The 13112-nt window shown below is 43.6% G+C and overlaps 1 protein-coding gene across 1 annotated transcript in view; it reads left to right on the top strand.

Annotated features, from left to right (window-relative positions):
- The window catches only part of POFUT2 (protein O-fucosyltransferase 2), a 36517-nt gene extending 24616 nt beyond the window's left edge, over nucleotides 1–11901 (top strand). Inside the window, exon 10 of the transcript XR_016442002.1 lies at nucleotides 273–11901. The gene's annotated coding sequence lies outside the window, so the exon portion shown is untranslated. The remainder of the gene's footprint in view (nucleotides 1–272) is intronic.
- The last annotated feature ends 1211 nt before the right edge of the window (nucleotides 11902–13112 follow it).

The raw sequence follows: 13112 nt of genomic DNA on the forward strand, positions 1-13112 counted from the left end.
TGTATCCCTAGTCCATAAATGTCTTTCCACTGACCAAGGGAAGATTGTGAGAGACCAGCATTCCAAAGCAGTGCCTTTTCCCACAAAGTCAGACACTGTTGTTGCTTAGCGTATGTGGCGTGTAAAGTGATGTTGGCATTTTAAATTTAACTGTATACCTCAGTTTCTTTTGAAAGTAAAATGCTTTTTAGTATTTTATGGGGATTTTCCACGTTTACCACTGTTACTCATTCACTTGCTAACTCCTAACCTGTCATAATCTCCCATTTCAGATTCATAAAGTCTCATGAAGGACCAAGATTTTGCCTGACTGGCAGCATCCTGGCTGCTGTTCTACTTCTTGCTTAATTCCCACAGGTCTTGGTTAATAAATTTCCCAGCTGGTTTTAATGTTAATACAAGTTTTTTTTCCTCACCAAAAAAAAAATATTAAAAAGACTAGCACCAAAGGGATGTTGAGGCTTTGGGAGAAGAATTTTCTTGCCTGCTTCATAGAACAAAATTTCTGCAGACAACAACTAGAAGTCCCTCTTGAACTAAGAACTTGAACTAATTCTCCGCCTTTGTAGCTCCTGAATTAGGTGTATAAGCTCAGGAAAGGGACCCAGACTCTCTTACAAGACTTGATAAAGACCTTTTCTCACCGTGTAGCTTGCAGAGACTGAAGAGATTCAGGTTCCTCAGCCTCTTCTCATAGGGCTGGCCACAGAGGCCCCCAACCATACGAGTGGCCTCCTCTGGACCTTCTGCAGGTTCTCCACGTCCTTCTTGAAGAGCAGCGTCCAGAACTGGACACAGTACTCCAGCTGCAGCCTGATTAGCGCCACATAGAGGGGGAGCAAGACCTCTGTGGACCTGTTAGTGATGCCCCTGTTGATGTATAACAGGGTGCGGTTGGCTCTGCCTATTGCTTCATCACATTGGCAACTCGTATTCATCCTGGAGTCAATCCTGACTCCAAGATCCCTCTCTGCCTCTGTGCTGCTGAGAGGGTCAGCCCCTAACCTGTAACCATAATGCTGGTTCCCTCTCCCCAGGTGCAGCACTCTGCACTTGTCCTTGTTGAACCGCATCCTGTTCAGATCCGCCCACTTCTCTAACCTATCCAAGTCTGCCTGGATGCGGTCCCTGCCTGCTGGTGTATTCACTTTCCCCCACAGCTTGGTGTCATCAGTGAACTTGAACAGGGTGCTCTCCACACCCTCGTCCAGGTCACTAATGAAGATGTTGAACAGCACTGGCCCAAGGACTCAGCCCTGGGGGACTCTGCTGCCTTCACCCTCCCAAGTCAATGCTAGCCACATCCTTCTTGAAGTGCAGTGTCCAGAACTGGATGCAGTACTCCAATGTGGCCTGACCAATGTCACATAGAGGGGGAGGATCACCTCCCTGGACCTGCTTGTCATGCATCTGTAGATGCACGACAAGGTGCGGTTAGCTTTACTGACCACTTCCTCGCATTGGCTGCTCGTATCCATCCTGGAGTCAACAATGACTTCAAGATCCCTTTCTGCCACCATGTTGATGAGAAGGGAGTTCGCCAGCCTGTAGGTGTGTTGCAGGTTCCTTCTCCCTAGATGCAGCACCTTGCACTTGTCTGCGCTGAATTCCATCCTATTCTCATCTATCTACATCTGTAACCTGTCTAGATATAGCTGGATTCTGTCTCTCCCCTCCAGCGTGCCCACCTCACCCCACAACTTGGTGTCGTCAGCGAATTTGGCCAGTGTGCTTTCCACACCCACATACAGATTGCTGCTAAAGATGTTGAATAGTACAGGCCCTTGGGGGACTCCACTGCCCACATCCCTCCAGGTTGAAAACAGCCCTTCCACCACCACTCTCTAGGTGCAACCAGCTAGCCAATGTGCCACCCATCTGACTGTAGGCATCAATGCCGCAGTCACCTAGTTTTTTTAAGAAAATGTGGTGGGAAACTGTGTCAAAGACCTTCTTAAAGTCCAGGAAAATGACATCCACCCTAACACCCTCATCCAGGGACTTTGTGACCTGATCGTAAAAAGAAACCAGCTTAGTCAGGCAGGACCTGCTCTCAATGAACCCATGTTTGTTGCCCCTGAGCATTACCTCCCCTTGCAGATGTGCTCCTTGATAATTTTCTCAAAGGCCTTCCCAAGGACTAAGGTAAGACTGACTGGCCTATAATTGCCAGGGTCCTCCTTTCTCCCCTTGTAAATGGGAACCACATTGGTCCTTTTCCAATCCTCTGGGACCTGGGCAGTGCCTCACAAGCACTCATAGAGCTGTGGGAGAAAATGAACTGTAAAGAGATGAGCATGGTTGTGTGGTATGTGGTGCCGCAAACACGTGCAGTGGTCTCCACGCTGCAGGGGCACGCTGCCCAAGCATGTGCTGCTCCATTTTATTTCATTTTTCTGTGGTTTTTTTTGACCCCTGGACAACCAGGGGTCAAAAAAAGACCACGGGGAGGGGGAGGGAACTGGCACAGCGAATGCTCAGGCAGCGTGCGCTGCTGGAAAGTGGAGCCAGGCCACCCGGAGTTGCGCTCCACTGTGAGCCAGGCTCTGCGCGGCAGAATTGCCATGGCTGCAGCCCCAGGAGGACCCCAGGATCCCAGGTGAGGCTGCTGGGGCCAGCACAGGGTGCAGCCTCCCTTACTCCACCCAGGCAATTTGCCATATGTCAAAGCGTGCATAGCACAGGTGTTCCCTGGGGACAAGTAGCTGCAGTGCAAGGTGCGCCACTGCTAGTTGTCCCTGGGGAACCAAACATCTACACGTCTGGACATCCCCTAAGCAGACCAAGGCAGCAATAGTATCCCCATATTATAGATGAGGAACCAAGGCACAGAGAAGAAAGTGATCTGTGGCAAAGCTGGAAACCAGTAATAGGAAACATTGATTAAGTCTGGTGCCTTAATCACAAGATTATCCTTCCCCTCAGGCTGTCCTGGTAATGTCTGACAATGGGAAGAATTCTGATGCTGAGAGACATACCTGGAGAACTGATGTGAAACTCAAGGTTCATGTATACTTGTAACATTTTATTATGGGCAGTATAATAAGACTCTGGGATAGGAGTAGCCCTTTTTATGTAAAAGTTCACTTGAATAGTTTTTATGGAGATAATATTTAAATTTATCCAGTATAAAAAAAAAAAGGTATCTTGTCAGTGTTGATCAAGGGGGACCTAAATAAACACTAATTGAAGAGCAAAAAAATTTAAACGTTAACTTTGTAATCAAACAGAATTGCTAAGCTGTTCCAAGAACCCCTCCTGGCCCCACAGGTGAGTATGTGGATCAGGGCAGGAAATACATGCCTTTCATGTAAAATTAAGGCAATAAGACCTCACTTTAATTTTTTTCAGCTTGAGCTGAAGCACAGAATCATGCTAAGTACTGCCCAAATATATATGCTAGATATTAAGCTTACCAAATGTGTGCCTAGAGATGGATTCTGGCTAGAGATTCTCTAGGTTCTTAAATCATTATGTTTCCTGAGTCTTTACACACCTGGTGAATCATGCTGTAGGTCCCTCCGGCCAGCCTGAATTTACAATTATTTCACTAATGCGGGGGATCCCCGACCATAAATCCAAACTACTCTTTAGCTATGGATCCAAAAGCTGAGCTTGTTCAGAAGCAGAAAGCTGGAGCAATAGCCAGGCTTAAAGGTAGAGCAGAGCCTAGGAGTTCATAATATTTTGTAAAATGCATTTCCTGACATCTTTGATGTGTGACTATATTAGACGCATTCCAAGATCCGTAGGAGGGTAGAGAGGAAATCCTGCCTACATTAAGGATACAAATATAATTATTTTTCTACAGAAGGCAAGCTTATTGTAGGCTGGGATGGAGGAGCACTGAGAAACGCGTGTACATGCTTTGGAAGCCAAGGCTAGAAATTGAGAATAGAGGGGAAAGGGGAGCCTACAGATTAGGATTAAGGGATCATGGGCTTCACATGCAGCATTGCCACACCGAAGAAATTTGGGAAGTGTGGGACTGCATAATGGGCATGAGAACTGGCAGAGCGCCTGTGAAGAAATCTTGGTGAGAATAGCAGGGGGCTCCAGGTCAGAATTGGGGGCTTGGAACAAAAGGAAGAAATGGTCCCAGGCCAGCAGATTACTCGCCTCAACAAATGACTTAAGGTGAGCTCTGCTGCCTTTCTATATGGAAAAGGAGCTGCATGCATCGGAGGGGGGCTATGTCTGATCCTATGAATTTTCAAAACCCAGGAGATGAGCAGCAGGAAGGCTGAGTCAGGGAGATGCAGCCTCTTGAAGCTGCCCTATGGCATTATGAAGAAGGAAAGTTTCCCTGCAGCCATGCTTGGCAAGAGCCATTCTGTGATGCACATGTATAACCAAGCTAAAGAGATCAAAAAGTGAGAGCTAGACCCTGAAAACCCTTAAGATTTGTCCCAAATATTTTTTTTAAATAATTGATCATGTCTTTTTTTTTTTCTCATGGCTTTTTTCCTTCCCACCGTTGTTTCAGTTGTATGTGTCTGACAATATCAAGTTAAAAAGTCAACTTGTAATGCTCTTAGAAATGCACACCTTTCCCTGTGTACTCAGAGACTCATCTATCCTTTGCTCATCCCTCAAAACAGGGGACCGCTATCTGGTTTGCAGTTCTGCTTTGCCTCTCCCCTTCACGTACCTCCTACCTAGCCCCCTGTTCCCCTGTACTAGTGCTATGAAATGCAAAAAGGAAAATGAATATCCAAGGAACACAAGTAATTCACCTGGTATACCATATTTCCAAGTCATTTTCCAATGTTTTTGTGAGCTACCAAGATGTTGACATGCAAAGAATGTCCTTATAAGAAGAATCCAGTCCAAATCAAAGCTTTCTGTAATGTAGTGCAATAATTACCATATTTTCTCACATGCCTCATGTTCCTAAAGAAGATGCACACCTTGTTTTGGGGAAGGCAGAATGAAGGAAAAAAAAGATTTGTCCAGAGTTACAGGCCTGTAGAACAAGGACAGAGCCTCAACTTCAGCTTACTCATTCTCCCTTTTGTACTCAGGCAAAAAGCTACAGCTGTAACTCTTTCATTGTTGAATTGTCAGCAGCCCTTGGCTGTGCAGGCAGGCACATGCTGAAACTAGCTGTTGCTGAAGACTGGGCTCCATGGGCAGAACTAGGTTTTTCAAAAGACCTGCTGGGTTGTGAAATTGGAGAAGAGAGACCAGGAGTAGCTAACACAGCAAAATGCTGAACAAAGCTAGCTTGATTAGTGAAACATCAAGACCATTAAAAAAGGAGACATGACTGTTAACACCTATAAAGAGCCATTAGCAGGAATCAGGTATCACAGAATCATAGAAGTAGGGTCAGAAGGGACCTTGTAGATCTTCAAATCTGACCCCTCGCCTGGGCGAGAGAAAAACTGGGCTCAAATGACTCCAGCCAGGTAGGCATCAAGGCTCTTCTTAAAGATCCCCAGGGTAGGAGCCAGCACCACTTCCCTTGGAAGTTGGTTCCAGCTCCTAGCCGCCTTGACCGTGAAGTAGTTCTTGCGGATGTCTAATCTAAACCTACTCTCCAATAATTTGTGTCCATTGTTCCTTGTCATGCCAGGGAGCGCTAGGGGAAACAAGGTCTCTCCCAACCGCTTCTGGTCCCCCCTAGTGAGTTTATAGATAGTCACCACGTCTCCCCTCAGCCTTCTCTTGTGAAGGCTGAACAGGTTCAGGTCCCGCAGTCTTCCATTGTAGGGTCTGCCCTGTTGTCCCCGGATCATGCGGGTGGCCCTCCTCTGGACCCTTTCAATGTTGCCCACATCCCTCCTGAAATGGGGCACACAGAACTGGACACAGCACTCCAGCTGTGGCCTGACCAGCGTCGCATAGAGTGGCAGGATCACCTCCCTGGCTCTACTTGAGATGCATCTGCGGATGCACGACAAGGTCCGGTTAGCCCTGCCAACCGTGACCTTGCATTGTAGGCCCATGTTCATCTTGGAGTCCAAGATCCCTTTCTGCCTCCGTGCTCTCAAGAAGGGAGTTTCCCATTCTATAAGCGTGCTGCTGGTTTCTACTGCCTAAGTGCAGCACCCTGCACTTGTCAGTATTGAAATGCATCCTGTTTATGTCAGCCCACTCCTGTAACCTATCCAGATCCTGCTGCAATCTTTCCCTCCCTACTAGTGTGCTCACCTCACCCCAAATTTTGGTATCATCAGCAAATTTAAAACAGGTAGATCATAATGAGACAAAGTCAATTAACTCCCTCACCACTGCTGGAAATGTCACTGTTTCTACTAGCAGTTGGTTTTAAACTTTGGATAGGGCATAAATCAAAATGGGATGTGACTGCACTATTGACTCCCTCCATCTGCCCCGCTAGACTCTGCCCCTCTTTCCATGTGATTGCTAGAGGGAAGAGAAGAAAAAGAAACAGCACCCATTACAGCATCTCCATGCTTCTGTTCTTGGCAGAATGTCCACTTTCCTGCTTAAGACACTTATCCCAACTTTGGAAGGATAATTTTGGGGGAAAGGTGCATGTAGAGTAGTGTAATTATGGTATAGCTAGAATCTTAAGATATTTTTAAAAAATCAATTCTCATATATCTCAGAACATTTCACTAATGTTTTTGAATCACTCATTCATTTACTATCCATCAGACTTGTGGGTCAGAGAAATAGCCAATTCTGAAGTAAAGAAGGCCTGAGCTGGTTAGTAATGAAGCTATAGAGTCTTCCTCCTCTAGTCCATTACATGAATAGGAACTAAAGATGGATTCCTTGCCTGGGCTGGACTCAACATGTAGGATGGGGTTCAGCATTGTTATAGTCTGATGGCTGTCTCCAGAATCTTGGCCATTTCAGAATAATTCCCCAGACTTTGGCAAAGAGGCCAAGGACTTGCAGGTGATAGTCCTTTCACATCCGCCTGCAGCATAATGGAGTGTTGTGGGGAGTTCATATAGGTGTCACTTATTTGGGTCTCTTGTGGTTGGAAGAATTCAGCTTCCTGCTTATGTTTTATCAATTAAAAATCATCTTTCAAAACTTTAGAGGACAAATATCTGTTATGAATTTAATTTGATGGCAATCGCTGCTGTAAAACCATTTAGTTGAGTAAAATGATTTGTTGTTAACCTGATCACATAGATGGAAATGTTTAGCCTCAGGAATATTTCTATAAATTGGTTGTCATAAAAATTAGTGATATATAAATGTTTTCTCAACCTTGAACATGACATCATTAATGCAATACTGCTGTATACCTGCAGTCATACATTATCAAGTACATATTTTCAGTCATTTATGGCAAAGAATTAAAGCATCAACAGCATAATTGATGCCAATCAGCATTATGGAAAGCAGGTAGTTTTTTAAATACATTTATCATTAAGGTAACTGTATTGACATAATATACACGGATTTTGGAAGGTATTTGACTTAGTCCCACATGACCTTTTTATAAAATAAAACACCTTGATATCATACAGAAGTCAGTGCAGTCCATATTACTTTTTTTTTGAGTATAAGTTCTAATGCAATTATTTGGAAATGGAGAGTCATAATCTATTTTGTATCCCTCCCAGGGATACATTAGCCCAGTGCTATTCAGTAGGTTTATCAATGATCTAAAGTCTAGAAGGATCTCTCAGTGACTGATAGCAAATATGCAAATAACACAACATTGTTGAATTAAGTGAAGGTGGAGACAAGTCAGTTAGGCAGCATTGAATTCATTTAAGCTTGTCTTTTAATACAGCTAAATGCAAAGCCATATATCTATAAAACAAGAACCCAGGTCATGTTATAGGGCAGTAATTCTAGCAGAGACCAAAGGATCATAGTGGACACTAGCTGGATGTGTGTTCCCAAGCTAATGCTGCAATAGCCAATGTGATCCTTGGTCGAACAAACAAAGGAATATTGCATGAGAGAATGAAGGAGGTATTATGTCTCCAGATGATGTTGCTGAGGTTATTACAGGGATATTGTGTCCAATTCTGGTGTCCAAAATTGATACAGGATGGTGACAAACTGGAAAGAGGTGAAAAATGAGCTACCTGGGTGATTCAAGTTCAAGTTAAGGAAAAACCTGTTGTACAGCGTAAGAATAGATAAGTGAAAACTGTTTCATGTGAAGAGAAGTTGGAGGTGACCTGATCATGAACTGTAAATAGTTATATGAGGGGAGGATTTTTGACAATAGACTCTTTAATTTAGCACAAAAAACAAAACCACAAAAAACCCTAAGAATAAGATTCAGTGTCTTGAAGCAGTAAAAAAAGTGAAGAAATTCAGACTAGTTATCCAAAGTATTTTAACAGCGAGGATAAGCAGTTACTACAACAACTTAACCATGAATGAGATGGATTCTCCCTCCTTTCATGACTTTAAATGTGTCTCTTTACAAATATGTCCTAGATCAAGTTATCAGGCTCAGTGCAAGAATGAGAGAACCACTGCCTCACCTGTGCTGGGTAGAAGGGGAATTTATATCAATGATTACAATTATTCCTTCCAGTCATAAAATCAGTTGTGTACTCAGACAACCACTCCCATTCCAACAGATAAAAAGCTGCATTGCCAGCCAGGTCTGGCAGAATCACAAGCAAACATTGGTGGTGGGGGCAGGCAGATTCAGAACTGCTTCAGACCATGCTGTGTTACTCCATTCTCATTTGCTGTCCTTGTAGCACCTGGGCACTCACTTGACACAGGTGACTTCCCCTAGTAGGCAATGAGGAAGGAGCCCACAGCCACTACATAAAGCAGACAATGATAATGTTATGTGAACACAGCTATTGAAGCAGGAGGTTTTTTTTCCTTCCCCTCTCAGAGCACATACATATGGAAATCATTTAGTTCTTAAAAAAGCAATGCCCTGTCTCTGTGAAGCTATCATGGGAAACAATTAAAGCAAGATAAAGTTTGCAGGATACAAGGTTTAGATTCACAGGTTGCATCCTGCTGCTATAATTTGCATGTTCTACAATAGCTAACTTCAGCAGGGTGTTTTCCAGCTGTGATCTAAAAAGGTTGTGTGTGTTACAGGCTGCCATCTGCTTTGGCATCTAAGCCCTTTCCTCTCTCCTTTCCTTCTGCTCAATGGGCTTGAAAAACATTTGCTAAGTGGGAAGGAATAATCATATCCATGAATTAAAAAGATTCACAAACAGGTTTCAAATAGTTTTGATTTATACTACCATCTTAAAAGAGCAAGCAAATACTGGTAACTTGCACTTTCTCCAGAAGAAAATAAATTTTTAAAAAAAGAAAGAAACAGAGAGAAACTAGCAGCTCACCTAGGAACTTTTTGTTAACACTGTTCTAAACAAATTATTAACCATAAAAGTCTGGTACGTGGATCATTGTGTCTACAAACATTCTTTGTATGTATTTGACTGGCTGGCATTTTAGCCAATTGTATGACAATACAACACTTTTGCCACAAGGTGGAGACAGCAGAATAGTATGTGGTCAAAGAGTGCTGTAAATATCTGTATTTCACAGAATAGTAACAACTGCTTATTTCTCAGCAAGCACCAGAATTTAGAGGTACGGGTCATGGGTAAGCAAAAAACAAAAAACCCAACCAAATAAAACACCACTGAGATGGCATTTAAATGGTAATGGTATGATTAGTGCAGCCAAATGATTTTAATCAGACTTGTTATCTTGTATATTACTCAAACAATTAAGCAGCAAGAAGCAGCACTTTCTCAGGGTAGTGATTTTTAGCCCCTGTCTGCATCAAGCACAGTTACAGTAGATGTGTTTGATGCTGGCAGTACAGCATCCTCTAAGGAAACTGCACAAGAAATGCCCACTTGGTAGATGGGGGTTCATAGTCAAATAAACATCCTTACGCAAATTTGGGGCCAAATCACAGGCATTAACATAATTGGTTGGTTTTTTAAAATCAACACAGGCACCTCTCTGAATTCCAGTTTACAAAGATTGTTGTTTTATAGTAGATTTACATGCTTGGGAAATTATTTTGGAATGGAAGCATTTTCCATTTCTATCTGGCATGGCTTTGTTACATTGTTATTTCTGAATTGGCTTCAATCTCTTCAGTTGAGCTAGACAAGTCTCACTGAAATTTATTTCAGTGTGGGGAGGCATAGGGCTCACTCTCCAGCTTGACTAAACATTGTTGGCATTGCCCCATGTTATATATAACAGCCTTCTGACCAAGAACTGCTGGTCATTCTGAACTGTACAATGATTTCTCAGTATGGAAAAAAGCCAGGGGAGTGCAACCAGACACATTATTGCTCTCAAGCCACTTGCTCCAGGAGTGATGCAGCACTGTAGAGGAAGGAGCAAAAAAAACACTCCTATACAACAGGAGTGTCAGACTCACCCAGCCCTTTGGGCCAGATCCAGATCATGGGGCTCCTTGTCGGTAGGAATCAGACTGAGAGGAGACTTGCAGGCCATATCTGGACCCACTACAGTGGTAAGGAGAGTGGCAGTGAGAACAGCGGCAGCTGTTGCTTACCTTCTTCTCATCTCACTGCCAACATGTGTCCCTAGTGGGACTCCTTCCTTGGGAATTTGGTGTTGGTCCCAACCATGAGATCTCCAGGCCCTCCAGGAGCCCCACATCCCTGCTATAAGGCATTCATAAGAGGGGGAGGGGGGAATCCTGGCCCCATGGGCAATCAGCAGAAAGATTACAAGGTATTTTTAATCTCAACCATAACATGGGGATTGCAAAGTCTTGATAGATGGATAAATTGCCTGGTTGGGGTGCTTCTCCCAGCTTTGATTTCCCATTATAGTCTTTCACGTGTAGCTTTTGTTAATAAAGCTACTTTAAATAACATTGGGTGGGATTTTTGATGAAACTATGAGAAAAAGTGCCTTGTTTATAGATTTTGTTAAAATATTTTACATAAGGCTGAAACTATTATTTTTTCACTCTTAGTTTTTTAGAAAATCTGAAAAATTTCAAGGAAAATGTACATTTTCCACAAAACAATAATGAAAAGGCCATTGTTGCCCAAGAAAATTTTTCAGTCAAAAATGTTGGTCAGCTCCACTTGTTGCCAGTCCTGAACTTGCTTTTCTCAGTAGGAGTCTAAATTCCCGTGCAGACAAAGCATGCCACTGGCACATCTGCAGGGGTTTGTGCTCAGCAGAGGATAGCCCTGACTCTCATACTGTATCACTACTGCAGCATTTAAAGGTTAAAAAAAATCAGTAGGAGCCAGAGGAATTCTATCAGTCTTGTGCTAGCAAGATAAGTATCTTGTGCGGATGGTATTAGAGCAAAGAGCATTTTCCTAGCAGTTAGACTTTGTACTTTTCTGATGGACTGTGTAACACTGCAGTGGTATCAGCTGTGATTGTCTGTCTGATGTATTTATGCAGTAATCATACGGTATTAGCCTAAGCAACTGTGTCTGACTGATGGTGGCTATGCTGTAATTGTACAGAGGTGGCTTGCATGATTAGACCAATGACTGATGCTTTTTGTGCTGTAATTGCACAGCAATCATCTGCATGGCTGTATTTATGGCTGACGTTGTAATATTCTAGGTTCTCAATGATTCCTGCAAAAGTGGGCCTGTGTGTTTACATTAGTAGATTTTTGACCCTCATAAAATAAAGACAAAATAAGACAAGATGCTGAAGATGCAGTTCCCAAGTCTCTCCCTATGATGAGAGAACATTACATTTCCTCCATGGTGAAATGATATTTCAATGAACTTGGATAAGCATTTTTGGTTCATCAGTCTGGAAGTGCTGTTCATGCAGAGATGGAGCTTTCAGAGACAGTGCTCCAGTCATTTTGCCACAGAAGGAGGCTGAATAAAATTTCCAAACAGTTCACAGGATACTTGTTTTTAACTTTTGTGCCACATCTCCATCCCAATGCTATTTTGTTTAGATTTCTGACACTCTGTTAAACAGCCTCAGAACAGAAGTGGACAAGGATCGTGTCACTCGCAGCTTGCTATTCTTATAATCAGTTGGAAAGGAATAGTGCAACTAAAGAAAAAACAAGCAGTCCAGCAGCAAAAAAAATAAAAAAAAAAGTCTGATCCTTTTGCAGCAGTGAGTTATTTTCAGTAGCATCAGAAAAACCAAATTCACCCTCCCCACCTTCATAATGTGTGAACAGTTAAGGAGGACGCTACTGACTAAACTTACCCTAACAGCTTTTGGTGCCCCTAATCTCTCCTCTGATTCATCGGTTTTGAGTAAGGGTCATAAGTCTAGCCTGATTCTAAACCCTACTAACAAATCTCAACCCTTGGGACATGGACAATAAGAAGTTCTATAGTATACTCACCCTTCCCCAGCTGGGGCTTTTGATTGGGGTGTGCTAATACTCCTGCTGGGACTTAAAAGCCCATGTGTCTGGCCTGAAGACCTTGCTCCTTTGTTCAGGACCTGATGAATTGCCACATTTGAGATAAGGAAATAATTTTTTGCCATGGTAAGACTGTCATGGACTGAGGGGTTTTCACTTTTTTCTGTTGCAGAAAACAAAATGGGTGGATCCAGAATTTCAGAAAGCAGGGTATGGAAGCAGCAACCTGTTGCACCCCAGCCTCTGCCCCACTCTTACCAGGGCAGGCAGACTACAGTAGTGGTGGGGGATTTTTTTTAAGTCCCTCCATTGGGTAAGAATCTTCCCTCTCCTGTCCCTTCCCCAGTGTGCTCAGCACCTCTCCCCTTTCATTTACTCTCTCCCCCCACCCACCACTTCTGCTGTCCCCAGGAAAAGGATGCTTCAGAGCCCCTCTTGCCTTGCTGCAACTAAGTTCCATGTAGTGCTAGGCTGGGCCAGAGGCAGCGGCGGCAGCAGGGGGAATTTTTACTTCTTGGACTTTTAAGAAGAGTCCTGAGCCACTGGCACTGCTGTTTGAGCACTCTTGGCGCTCTGGTCAGGTCCCAGAGGACTAGAAAAGGGCCAATGTGGTCCATATTTTCAATAAAGGGAGGAAGGAGGGTGGGTGGCAAGTTGGCTTAGAGGTCAATACTGAGAGAGAGTGGTAGTGGATGGGTGGGTATCGACCTGGAAAGATGTGGGCAGTGGAGTCCCACAGGGCTTGGTCCTTGGACCTGCGTTGTTCGATGTCTTCATCTGTGACTTGGATGAGGGCATGGAAAGCACTCTGTCCAAATTC

The sequence above is a fragment of the Crocodylus siamensis genome, chromosome 4, assembly GCF_052110815.1.
Source record: "Crocodylus siamensis isolate JL-2025a chromosome 4, ASM5211081v1, whole genome shotgun sequence".
NCBI lineage: Eukaryota > Metazoa > Chordata > Crocodylia > Crocodylidae > Crocodylus > Crocodylus siamensis.